Source organism: Excalfactoria chinensis, chromosome 1, assembly GCF_039878825.1.
Source record: "Excalfactoria chinensis isolate bCotChi1 chromosome 1, bCotChi1.hap2, whole genome shotgun sequence".
Classification (NCBI taxonomy): Eukaryota; Metazoa; Chordata; class Aves; order Galliformes; family Phasianidae; genus Excalfactoria; species Excalfactoria chinensis.
Window position 1 is genome coordinate 33,355,183 of NC_092825.1, and position 12,566 is coordinate 33,367,748.

Consider the following 12,566-nt stretch of genomic DNA (forward strand, 5'->3'; position numbering starts at 1 on the left):
GAGACCGCGCAGCCGCCCCACAGCGGTTTCCAGTCGGCCCAGCGCCGCCCGACCCCTCCCCGCCCCGCGGCCGACACACGCCCGGCGCCCGGGGCCGGGCCGCCCCTCAGGGCATCGCGCGGGGCCCGGCAGGCGGGGGCAGGAGGAAAGGGGATGGGGGAGGGCCCCGCGCCTGCGCAATGGGGGCGCGGCGACGGGGTCAGCCCACCCCTCCGCACCGCCCCCGCCCCCGCCGCGCCAGAGCGAGGCTGGGCGTGCGGCGTCACGGCGACGGCCCCAAGCCGCGCCCCAGCACAGCAGCGAGCGGCAGCGGGCGGAGCGCAGCGGGCTCGGCCGGCGAGGCGGCGGCGGCGGGGAGCGGAGGCGCTGTCCGGTAGGAACGAGGGCGCTGGCCGGGCCCGTGGGGGGCGGCGGTGGTCTGAGGGGAAGAGGAGGAGGGGGGGGGGCGTGAGACGGGGAGCGGCGCGCTGCGAGGGAAGGGGCAGGAGCCTGGAACATGGCGGAGGAGGAGCCGCCGCCGCCGCCGCCCGGCCTGAGGCGCGGGGCAGTGCGGGGCCCGGCCCTACCGCCGCTGCCCGCCGCAGAAGTTGGAGCGGAAGCGGAAAGTTGTAACCCCGCGGCTCGGGGCCGCCGGGGAGGGAGGAAGAGAGAGGAGGGAGGGGCGGGTGCCGCCCGGCCGGGGACGGGTCCCCGCTGCCGCCGCCGTTGTCAGCGGGAAGTCCGAGCCGGGCCCCACCTAGTCCGGCCGCCCGCCGCCGCTTCCGGCCGCCGTGCCCGGGGGGGGGCCCGCCCGGCGTCGGGGGGTGCGGCTACAGCGACCGGCCCTGCGCGGAGCGGCGCCGCCGGCGGTCAGCGGGTCCTGCCCCGCTGAACAACAGAAAGCCCGAAGGGTGGCGGGGATTTGCGAAGCCCGAGGCCGGAAGGGACAGCGGTGTTCCTCGGCACGTCGGAACTCCGGCAGCGAAGCAAATGGAAGAGCTCGAGGGATGCTTCCTGCACCAAGGCAGCGGAGCGCACACCCCCACCCTCAGCCACCCCCCTTCAAAAAAAAAATAATATACGTATATATCCTCCCATCGAAATATACGTCCAATAGAAGCGAAAGTAAAGTTTTCAGAGGGATGAAATAAAATTGGAGTGTTTTGCGCTGTCCTCGGATAACAAAAAGAGGGTATAGCGCAGCGAGGCTCCTGCAGAAGCCATCAGTGATCAGTGAGCTCTCTGCTGTAACTGCCCTTCTGTCTGGAGGTTGTACTGCTGGGAGGGGGAAAAAGTCATCCTTGGGGTGTGACAGTGAGCTGGTGCAGTTCCAATAAAAAGGATATTTCAGAGATGCTCAGCTTGAAAATTGCAGTTTCTGCATGTGTTCCTGCATTTAGATGTTTTCATTAGTGGGACTTGTTATTTCCAGCACATAGCAGCTATATTTTATCCTAACGTGAAGTATGTAGACGGAGAATGGCAACGACTCTTCAGTACTCTTTTGTGGCAAAATGTCTATTGGAATCACTGTTACAGAAAAGAAGGGATGAAATGCACTTTTTTTTTCCCCCCTAATAAATGATAATTAAAAGGCAAAGAAGCGATCCCCTCATTTTATGTTAGTAATCATTCAAAGACAAATTTATTTCCGTTTTGAAAGTGCTTTGCAGAAGACTTGAAAAAGCAGCACAGCGATCTGCGTTTTGGCCTTTAATCTGTACTAAAATCTCAAGCTTTTGGAAAACAGAACTTCATTTCTAGAACACTCAAGAGGTTTTTGCTTTATTCATTACTTTTTTTTCCTTCCCATCTCACTCCAAGTCTGTGCTGCAGACTTCGCTCTGCCTAAAAATGGGCTGAGTGTGCAGTGAAGGATGCCTTGGTTGCTCACATCAAAGGCTTTGCAAATAAACTTCCTAACTAATAACGCGCAGTGTTCTTTTCCTGTTACCTGTGCATTTCAGAGATGTTCTGCATACTGGAATGAACTACTTAAAGTTTAGCTTGCAACTATAGTGTAAGGCTTTGCGATTATCTGAGTTCCGAGTTGCTCCGTGTGCTATAAAGGTCACGTAATGGATTTTATTTTTTGTGGGTTTCCTTTTTTTTCTTTTTGCTTTTCTTTTTTAGCAAAGCTGATCGTGCTCGAAGCACCTGTCTGCCTGGGGGTGCTGTAATCTGCAAAACAGAGTTGAAAGACCGTAAGCTTAAAAACAGAACTCACGGATGAAAAAGACAAATGGTCTTTTGTGCTGTTTGTAATTGGGCGTCTTGCTTCTGTTCCTATATACCTTCCTCAGGTTAATTTTCTGAGCCGGTATTAGAATTCTGTGATTTTGTTCTCAAGCTCTTGTGCAGGGCAGTTCATCAAAAATAAATCTCAGACGAGCCATGACAGCTTTCTTTGTGCTGTGCTAGTTTTGCAGAGTGAAACTGACTGACTTTTTAATTGAGCGCCTTTCTGGAACAGAAGCAAGCAGATGGGAATCTAGGTGAGAGCCTACAAAAGGAGGAAGAAATTCCTGAGGAAGGAAGTGTGCTGAAGATGACTTAGCTTGTGATCTGGCATTCAGTAAGCGTGGGAGCTAAAATAAAAGGCTGTCCACCTATCATCTGGAACATGAGAAGTGCAGGAGTCACAGAAGTACTTGGGTGTTCAGCACTTAACTGCTGTGGTGTGAACCCTGTTGTCATAGCTAAAAGCACTTCTCCTGGCGCGCGTGGTAAGAAGGGTGAGTGGGTGCTCTGTGAATTGCCCAGTAATGCTGAGGTGACCTTCAGATACCTTGCTGGCTTCTGAGAGTGCTCTAATTCTTCAGGGCACGTTCTGCAATTTCCCTCAAGCTTTTGTGAGTTTTAATCAAAATTACTTCTTCGGTAAACAGAACACTAAGTATACCCCATGCAACAAAAGTTTATATTTAGCTTGTGGTTGGAAGCGGTGCCACTCTTCTACCTCAGAACAAGTGCCAAAGCAGACTGAAGTAGTTGGTATATGATTGGTGTGTTGAGTCCCTGCTGAGTTGGGGCAGGTTTCTGCTGTGCTTTGTTGCATCTAGGTCAGGTGGAGGGATTTTTTAGTCAGCCTCCTCTGAAGAGATTGAGAGAGTATCTACAGAAACTACACAATCCCGTTTGAAGGCAGACTTTGTTTTCCTGCTCATACATGGTTGAGGTGGTTTGTTTCCATTCTTTTTATATAAAGCAGGAAAAAGGGAAGGCCTTCTTTTTGAATAGGGGACCTGCTTAGTAGGTGACAGCTCTCAAAATTATTCGGTGATTGGGTGCAGGAGATCTTGAGTATCTCACTGGATGTGTCTGATGTATCAGTTTTGTCTCAAGGTGGGTCAAACATAAGAAGACTGAGCGGGATAGGCATAGTAAAATTTCTTAAAAGTCTGTGATACTTTGCTTGTTGTAGGCAAGCAGAGTTTGGAGAAAGTCAGAGACTTGGGTGGTACAAGTCATTTCTTGATGGAGCAGCTGAATGAGGCTGCCTTCAGTAGTGGCAGTGAGCACTGGCCTAGAGCCCGCATCTCCCTTGCTTTAGAATACCCAAAGAACACTGGGTAACTCAAAGGCCTTTTTCTCTTTTTTCCTTTTTTAAACTGTGTGCACCTCTTTTTGAATGCAGTTGTGAACTTTTGACGTTCTGCACGGTCTTCTGGCAGCAAGGAAGGGGAAGAAGGCTGTACACACCAGGTTGGCAATCTGCCTCTCAGGCAACTTGTGTAATACAAAGTGATTTGGGGGCCCTCTAGCTATTCAGAATGCTCTCTTTCCATAGGCAGTGTTTTTAGCAGTAGTCTTTATTGCTGAAGCAACAGAGGGAAGGTACTGTAGAGCCTATGGAAAAGTGTGTAGGGCAGCTAAAGGAACTTTCTTAGAGTTGAACCAGGAAGAAGAAGCCGCGCTTGGCAGTATCTACTGTATTGTTCCATTCAGCTTTCTAGTTATTAGTCTGAGGAGTTTATGTCATTTGAAGTAAGTCCCTGCTATGCAGCTATGAAAAGAGACTGCCAATTACAGGACACATGGTTAGTTCATTCTTGGCCAAGCGAGGAAGGGTATGCATAGTGCAGAAGTGGGAAAGCCCATCCTTTCTAATGGACACTTGCATCCCGTGCAGAAAAACAGCATCTCGTGTTTCTCTGCAGACTGAGATTGTCTTTAGGGATCACTGGGTATCATTCCTGCAGCTGTTACAACACAGGAAGGTGTTCCACACTTTAATTATTTGACCAGTCCTTCTGCAAAAAGGATATTGCGTGCCAGCGTTGATAACTCATGAAATACCTTTCAATGTAACCCTAATCTTAAAGCCATATGAAACTTTATATCATTAATTTTCTGGGCAATATTGAGGAACTGGAACAGGGGAACAGTTTATTTTCATAACTAAGGAGAAACCTTCAAGCAAGCATCTGTAATTACAATTTCTGTTGCCTCATAGAAACTCTGAAGAAAATGTGTTCTTTGCATCAAAATTTGTGTATACTGTGAACGTTAACTTTACTTGCTTTAACAATAAGCCTTTATTACTCTTTGTTTTCAGCAGATAGTCTGGATTAAAGGTAGAGATGTAGTTGAGCAATGTTGTTTCCTGTAGCGTGGCTTTCCTTATAACTTTATATGAAAGTAGTTGGGCATAACTTTTTCTTAAACGGATGCGCTCTCTGATGCCCAAATAAAGTATGTTGGCTAACCTTCTCCTTGCTTAATCTATCCTAACTTCCATGTGCACATAGACTCTGCAGGTGTTCCTTTTTGTTCCTCTGTATTTGTATTCCTCTGTTATCTTCTGCAACCCAGGTACTTGTGCCGTGGTATTTCCCATGCCTGCGATGAAGGGGAATTTCTTAGAGCAGTCTTCATATATCAAGAAAAGAAGCAAAAGGGGTGTGACCACATCTGTCTGGAAGATGAGCAGCAGATGTGTTCGTTATTAGCGTGGAGCTTGAGGGGGGGCGTATGGGAGGGAGGAGGACCAGAACAATGCTAGGTGTGGTACTTGAGCACTACTGAATGCAGTGTTCAGAAGTTGTAGGATCCTTTTTTATTAAGACAGAAGTTGTAGCTACATCCTTTTTTATTAAGACATCATGTGCTATCCTATTTTTAGTTAAGATGAAGCTGTTGTGCTGCCTCAGAACCTGGACAATACTAGTAGCTGCATCGTATGATTGTGCACTTCTTGCTTGCAGTTAAACTTCTGTAATGCCTGGTCTAATACTTTTCCCAGAAGTGATTCATGGGAAAGCTAGTGGAAAGTTGTAACACATCTTGCTTTGTTGCTTTTTTTTCCATGTTCAGAAGGGCAAGCCTGAATGTAGAATGGAAGTAATCCACTAAGTGGAAGGTACTTAAGAATTTTACTTTCCACAATACAGTATTTAGGACAGGATTTATTTGTTTACAGGGTGACATAGTTGGGACTGAGCTGCGTTCCTGTGTGCCTAGGTTACATAGTTAAGTGCAAGGGCTGCCAGTGGCATACTGGACAGGAATCTCTTGTTTATTAATCTTAGAACCGTTAAATAGGTAAGGCGAATCGTTAAGCCATTTTAAGATGCAGTCAGTAACCCTCCTCTGATCTTTCATTATGAAACTGCTTACAACGTAATGTTCCGAAAGCATCACATCCTTAAAAAAGATGACCCATAAAACACGGCCTGCATAGTTTCTCATGATTGCTTATTGTATGCAGTGTTGTTGAAGGATTTGGTTAGGGTTGGAGAAGTATGTAAATTAATATGGCTTGTGATATCTTGGTTCTTATGCTTCTGCTATTATATTTAAATAGTGTGTATCTACACCATTCTAGCTTTTTGTCACCCTTCTGACTTGTTTAAAATGGAAAGTTGTTGGTGAACATGATCTTATCCCTGTTGGGGGAGTGGTCCATCTATTTATGCTTGTTATTCTATTGGTGCCAATATATGAAAAGTGCTGTGTGCCTTTGTGGATTTTATGATGAGCAGTATCAGGAACTTGAGTTCTTTGCTAGTTTGAATCCATCTTGATAGTTCTTGCCCATATTATACCAGTCCGTGTATGAATTTCCAAAATGGTTTAACACGAGCAGTATTCATGGAATATAAGCACACAACATGAGCTGCCTTGTGTTCTTAGTGTGCTGTGAAATGCTTTGAGAGAAGTCCAACTTGTGCTGATTTTAGTTACTTGAGAATACAACATACGTCTAGAAATTGATGCCAAATTGTCATCTTAATGCTTGGTAGAATATGGGAAGCTGTGTAGACGTCCTTTGGCATCTAACAGAAGCACTGGAAGAGGCAAGAATAGCTGGCTAGTCATGCTGGAGAATCACTCTTCTGCCCTTACTGTAAAGCTTTTTTGGCTTATACTGCAGGCTAGGTGGTGTCTCTCCAAAGAGGCAGTGGGCATTCTCTTAGTGGACATACATCATTCGAGGTGTTGAAGTTTGCAGCCCAGCAGTGGGAAGCTTGCAATCCCCCAATAAATCCACGTTTGTAACTTTTTTTTTTTTACTAGATCCTTGATCTTCAAATGCTCTTAGTTTTGATGTATAATTTTCTACTTTTTATATACAAATATGGGAATTGGGCATTTCTGAATCTTTATTTTCACTGAATCGTGGAATGGCATGGGTTGAAAAGGACCACAATGATCATCTGGCTTCAACCCCCCTCCCATGGGCAGAGTCACCAACCACTAGACCAGGCTGCTCAGAGCCACATCCAGCCTGGAACTGTTGTTTTGTTTCATTGCATGCTCTTTTAGTTTCTTTTCACCTTCCTTACATTTGATCATGCCTGTTGCTTTTTTATGATCCTCTTTCCTTTTCTGATCTCCCTAAGCGTTTTGTTTCAGGAAGTGACCTGGGCTGTACTGGGGTTTTGCCAGAGATCTTGTGTAGAAAACTTGTGTAAGAGCTGAAGTTCTGCAAAAAATGAGTAACTGAAAGCAGTTTCAAAGTGAAGTGCTGTATGTGGGACTGTTTGGCGTCTTTGCTTTTCATTAGTTTCTTAAGACTCAGACAAGAAATGCTGTTTCTATGAGAGTAGGAATTAAAGTGAATAAATAGAATACTATATGTGAAAAAGAATAAGTAGGTTGTACAGTTTTATTCACTGTACAACCCTACAAAGATATGAAACTCCAGAAGCTGCCTCTTTCTTTTCTGTTAGGAATGCAAGTTCTGTCCAGTGAGTTAACGTGCACGTTGTGTTGATTCTTCAGTAATTTGCCCTTGCTTAGGTACAGCAGCTAATACTTTGAACCAAGTACGGTCTTGCTCACTAGAAATACGTCCTGCTCCTTGCCAGAGGCAAGATCATGAGATGCAGTTTACAATTCTTTTCAAATTTGTCAAGTTTAAACTACTTGTAATTTCAGCTAATGTAATTCTGCCTTGGCTAGCCTTGCTATGAAGTACTTTTTTATACAGTGAAATTCTTTGGTGGACTTTTCATAAAGGAAAGCCGAATCCTCTTTTCTGAGCTGATTGCCCAGTTGGCTGTGATAGTAGAAGTGAAGCTAAGGGTACATTCACAGCCTTATCTCCAAACAGTTGAAGTCATAGATCTTGAGAACCAGAGAAGAGGATGCACTGGGTGTACTGGGAACACCCTGCGCGATGTGGAAATATGAGAGTGTGGTTTCATGGAGGATAAACTTGCTTCACTGGAACGCTCAGCACAGACTGAGAAGTTGTTCTTCCACTCAGTCTTTTCCCAAAAGATAGGTTGTTTGTGATGCATATCTTTAATTTGCTGGATGTGAAACTCTTTCAATAAAAGGATTAGAATGCAGCAGAAATACTTGCTCAAATAGCGTGGCGACTGTTATAGTATGACTGGTAGATGATTCTTAGATGACCAGACAAGCAGGTCTGTATCTAGAAAGATCCTCCTTCCCAAACCTCCAGAGCAGATTTAAATTTCTAGTATGCTTTGGACATCTTTTGCTACCCTGTGAAAGTGTGGGTTTGATTTAACTCAGCAGCAAAGCATATCTTAAGGTACTACAGGTTTCTCCAGTAAATGACAAGCTTTGAAGGTGTGGAGGAACTGTAACTGTGGTCTAAACAAGAGCTAGACTCCTCATAAGAAGATTCAAATAGACTCTTGTGGAGACTTGATTAAACAAATGCAACCCTTACTAATTTGGTAACTCACTAAAGATCTACTCCATGTAATAGTGGTGTGGGGATGAGTGTGATTCAAATTCATTTGGCTAACATTATTCAGCTTTGTGTGTAGGTGTCATTATGTCTTGAAGCTCGGGCTTCCAAGCATGACTTGCTTACCTTTGGGCTCCTGCTTGTAACTGTCTGGTGTTTTTTCCCTCTCTTGGAAATTTCTGATCCGTTAAATGAGATTTTTGGAGGACTGTCTTGAGATGCATCAGCTGCTCACAGAGCAGATGCAGAACTACAGCCTGGCATGTGAAGATAAGCCACCCTTTATTTCACTGATTTTTAAAATACTCTTGTATGAAGATTGCAACAATTTAGCAGTTGCCTTCAGAGCAACTCAGTTTGCCTTTGTGTCTGTATATGAGCAAGGATGGTGGGGGTGAACTTAGGCAGTTGTCTTCTTTCAGTCAGGGTATGTTTGAGAGGTTGACACCTCCCTTTGTTTCCCCTCCTCAGGAGATGCAGAGAGCAGTGAGTTCACCTCATGCTGGGCAGCCCGCTGCCCTCAGTCTTTCCTCACAGGATGTGACTTCTGCCCGGGTTTCAATCGCTTCCTTTAGGAGTTTCATTCTTGCACAGACTCACCTGAATTAGCGGATTTAGATAAAACATTAACTGTGAAGATAGGCAGTTAAGACACGCCTCCATTATTGCAGAAGGTGGGAGTTATTGCTGGATGTTGATGTAATTTCTTTATTCTTTTTGTTTTCCTAACCTTTCCCTCACCCCCCAGCCTCAAGACAGAAGTCTCAAGCTTCAAAAAAGGAACTGCTTAGGGAATTATGCATAACTTGTGTAACTGAGTGATGCTTGCTCATATTCAAATACCATACTTCTATTAAGGACGCACTGATGGAAAGTTCTAAATGGACATGAGTTGCAATTACTTGAGACTTTTTTGATATGGTTCATTTATCACAGAAGAACTAATTTTGTTCCTGTTGATGATTGCTAATACCCAATATTCTCAATTTACGTAGGATTAGTGTCCTTTCAATAGCTAAAACTTCTAACCATAATTAAAATGACATACAAGAATTGGAAGACATCTTGAGCTGCTAACCTGGTTTGTAACAGAGTGACTGTAAATCATACAGTAGAGACAGGGCACTGTAAGTCATGCAATTTGTCATAAACTGTGTTTTGAAATACATGATTTTTCCAGGATCTTGTTCCATTGTTGGCTTCTCAAGGGATTATGACGTTTTCAGGTGGTTATTGAAAATTTGTATGTAAAGGAACTGCACCAGCCAGTCTTAAGAGGCTAGTAACAAAATGATGTAATTAGGAAGAAAATCTGTGTATAGAATCATAGAATGGTTTAGGATGGAAGTGGCCTTTAAGATCCTCTAGTTCCAACCCTCTGTCAGGGATGCCTCCCTTGCTCCTTGCTGTCTGCCTCCTTGCTGTCTGCCTGTCAGGGATGCCTCCCTCTAGACCAGGCTGCACAAAGCCCCATCCAACCTGGCTTTGAATGCTTTCAGTGAGGAGGCATCCACAGCCTCACTGGGCAACCTATTCAGTGTCTTACCACCCCCACAGTAAATAATGTCTTCCTATTATCTAGTCTAAGCCTACCCTCTTCCAGTTTGAAGTCATTTCCTCTGGTCCTGTTGGTACACTACCTTATAAAAAACTCCTCCCCAGCTTTCCTGTGCACCCCCTTCAGATACTGGAAGGCCACTCTAAGGTCCCCCTGGAGCCTTCTCCTCTACAGTCTGAAGAGCCCAAGTTCTCAGCCTGTCCTTGTAGAGGAGGTGCTCCAGTCCCCTGATTATCTCTGCAGCCATCCCCTGGACCTGCTCTAACAGCTCCATGTCCTTCTTGTGTTGGGAGCCCCAGATCTGGACACAGTACTCCAGGTGGGGTCTCATAAGATCTGTGTCTAGGTGATGTAGCAGTAATGTAAACAAATCAGATTAAACCAAATGTCTAATATTAAAGGTAGTGCAAGTAGTCATACCTTGGCATATGAGAATGCTAGCTCAGGCTTTGCCCAGTGTGTGTTTGATGTGTGGATTATAGAGAAGAATCAACAGAGCAGACAAAGATTCAGGAAGTACTGGAACTGCAGCTGGACTGTGTGTTTCCTTATATTTTAGGGTGAGAAGGCCTTAAAGGTTCAGCAGCCAATGTCACAGGGTAGAGCTGGCATCGCCACATGTAACATGAGCACCACATGGAACTGAAGGACAGGTCTGTTTCTGGGACAGAAGCGAAGCTGCCTTTTTCCAGAGCTGAGTCTCTTAAGCCAACTGACTGGCTTGTTGGTTGTTGGTTTGTTTTATTTTTTGAAGTAACTTTCCAACTGCAGAGTTGCTTTTTGTTCTTTAACAAGGGAAGTTACCTCAGCTCTGAAAGCTCACACACCTTACTTGTAGCCCTGCTATTTCGATCAGCTTTTGTAAGTCGAAAGGTAAAATTCCCTGTAACAGATATAACAGTTACAAGGAGAAACAAATGCTTATATCTGCTGTTAATCAGAAGGATGCAGTGGGAGGTGCATCGGTGTGCTGTGATTAAGTAATCCATTAATCAAGTTTTAAAGCCAAACACTGATTCTTCTCTGTAGTGACAGTAGAGCCAATTTACGGCTGTGAATTGCTGTCTTGAGTTCTCAGAACTTGCTGTGTGGTTGAATACTTAGCTTGTGCCTAGCAGTGTTATAATGCGGTAATTATGCGCTCTCTGAATTTAATGTTTGTAATATTTTTAAAAATCTGAGTATTGTTTTTCCTTGCTGTCTGCCTGGATTTTTCTTAGCAAGAGTCAAAAACGTTTGCGATTCATCTTTTTTAGGAATTCTGAGATCATCACTGGAGCTGGAAGTCAGACTGGTACAACATGCACAAACAGCTTCTGTGGGGGATGGTGACTGCTTTACAGAAATTGGAAGGCAGCACATCACAGCAGATAGTTACCAAAAATAAGAGTAAATCTGACGTTACAAATTCTAACTAAGTCTTAAATAGATTTAATATAACTTTTAAAAGGGACTCAAAATTTAATTGACGTACTTGAATTTTTGCACAAAGCTGCCAGTTGAACTCAGTGTTGTTGGAACACAGTGTAATTTAGAGTAACTTACTGTACATTGCTTCACTCATTTTGAAAACAGCATCAGGCTTGCTTTTTACTCTTTGTATGAAAACACTGCACATTGCACACTCCTCTTCATCTCCAGCCATCAGTTTGCATCCTTAGAACATGCATCAGGTTTCTCTTCAAATATCTAGCTGGGAGCTAACTTCTAACTTTGGGGGCCAAGGGGGACTATTCAGATGTTAGCATGCTAGCTTCTTTGTGGAATCTGCCCGTGAGTGCTGTATTGATCAAGGTAGTTGCTGTCAGTAATGGGAGGGAAATTTGGTTTAGCTGCCTCTGTAGGATAAGCGTCCCCATGAATTGTTTGGGGAATAACTTAAACCTCCATGCCCTGTTCATGCTGTAGTAACTTGTTCCTATGCTTTCTTCTTAAGTAGTTAGAATGGCTTCATGTTACTGGATGCAGGCAGCTTCTTGAAAATCCTCTGAAGATTCTCTGGCATCATTTAAAGTATTTGAAGATCATTGTTTTTGTCCAAGGAAAATTGCTACATTAGAGTCCAGAAGAGCTAGCTATCTGACAGTCCTTTTCCTTCTGAAATACTTTTTGTTGTTGTTGAGACAAGAAGCCATCAAAATCAGATACAAACCGGAAATCAAGATTTCTGGGATTGTTTACTGAACAGCTGACTTGCTTCCAAAAAGCGTGTGTCAGTAATAGAGAAGCTCTACTTCCCAGAGTCTTGGCTATAAACATGTTTAATTAGAGCGTATCAACTTTTTTTGTTGTATCTTGTCTTTAAAATTGATTTCAAAATAATGTTTTCTGTAAATAAGTGTGACAGCCAATTCTGGAGTATTTTAATTTAACTGTTGTATGAGATATCACTTACCCTCTTAAGCAAGAAATGAAGTTGCTTTCATTCCTAAGACATTTAAAAGTTAGAGGAAATGAATTAGTTTCCGTTTTGGATTCTGTTGTCAGGGTGTTGCTTATGCACTGAAATAATTCTAAGAAATCTTTCCTCGATTTGGATTTGAGGACTAAGAATTCTGTACTTTCTCTTCCACATAAGTATTTGGGGAATGTTAAGAACAGCAGCACACATTCTTTCTAATCAGCTCTTTCCCTGGAGAAGGGGCTCCAAACCAGAAGATTCAAAACTTTGTGGAATCTGCATAGGCAATTAGGTTTAGCCAGTACCAGGGGTGAGAAGCATCTTCTCTTGGAAGATGGAATCCTCTGATCTTAGTTGGTGACCTGATCCTCTGAATGATCTACAGCTGTTCTTCCAAATGTATGACCACTAACCTGTTCTGTCCCAGAACCAGTATCCCCTCTCTGAGAAGCAGGATC

The 12,566-nt window shown here is 44.1% G+C and overlaps 1 protein-coding gene across 1 annotated transcript in view; it reads left to right on the forward strand.

The window, feature by feature from the left end:
- Positions 1-236: 236 nt before the first annotated feature.
- The window catches only part of RAP1B (RAP1B, member of RAS oncogene family), a 33,315-nt gene continuing 20,985 nt past the window's right edge, over positions 237-12,566 (forward strand). Inside the window, exon 1 of the mRNA XM_072342033.1 lies at positions 237-373. The gene's annotated coding sequence lies outside the window, so the exon portion shown is untranslated. The remainder of the gene's footprint in view (positions 374-12,566) is intronic.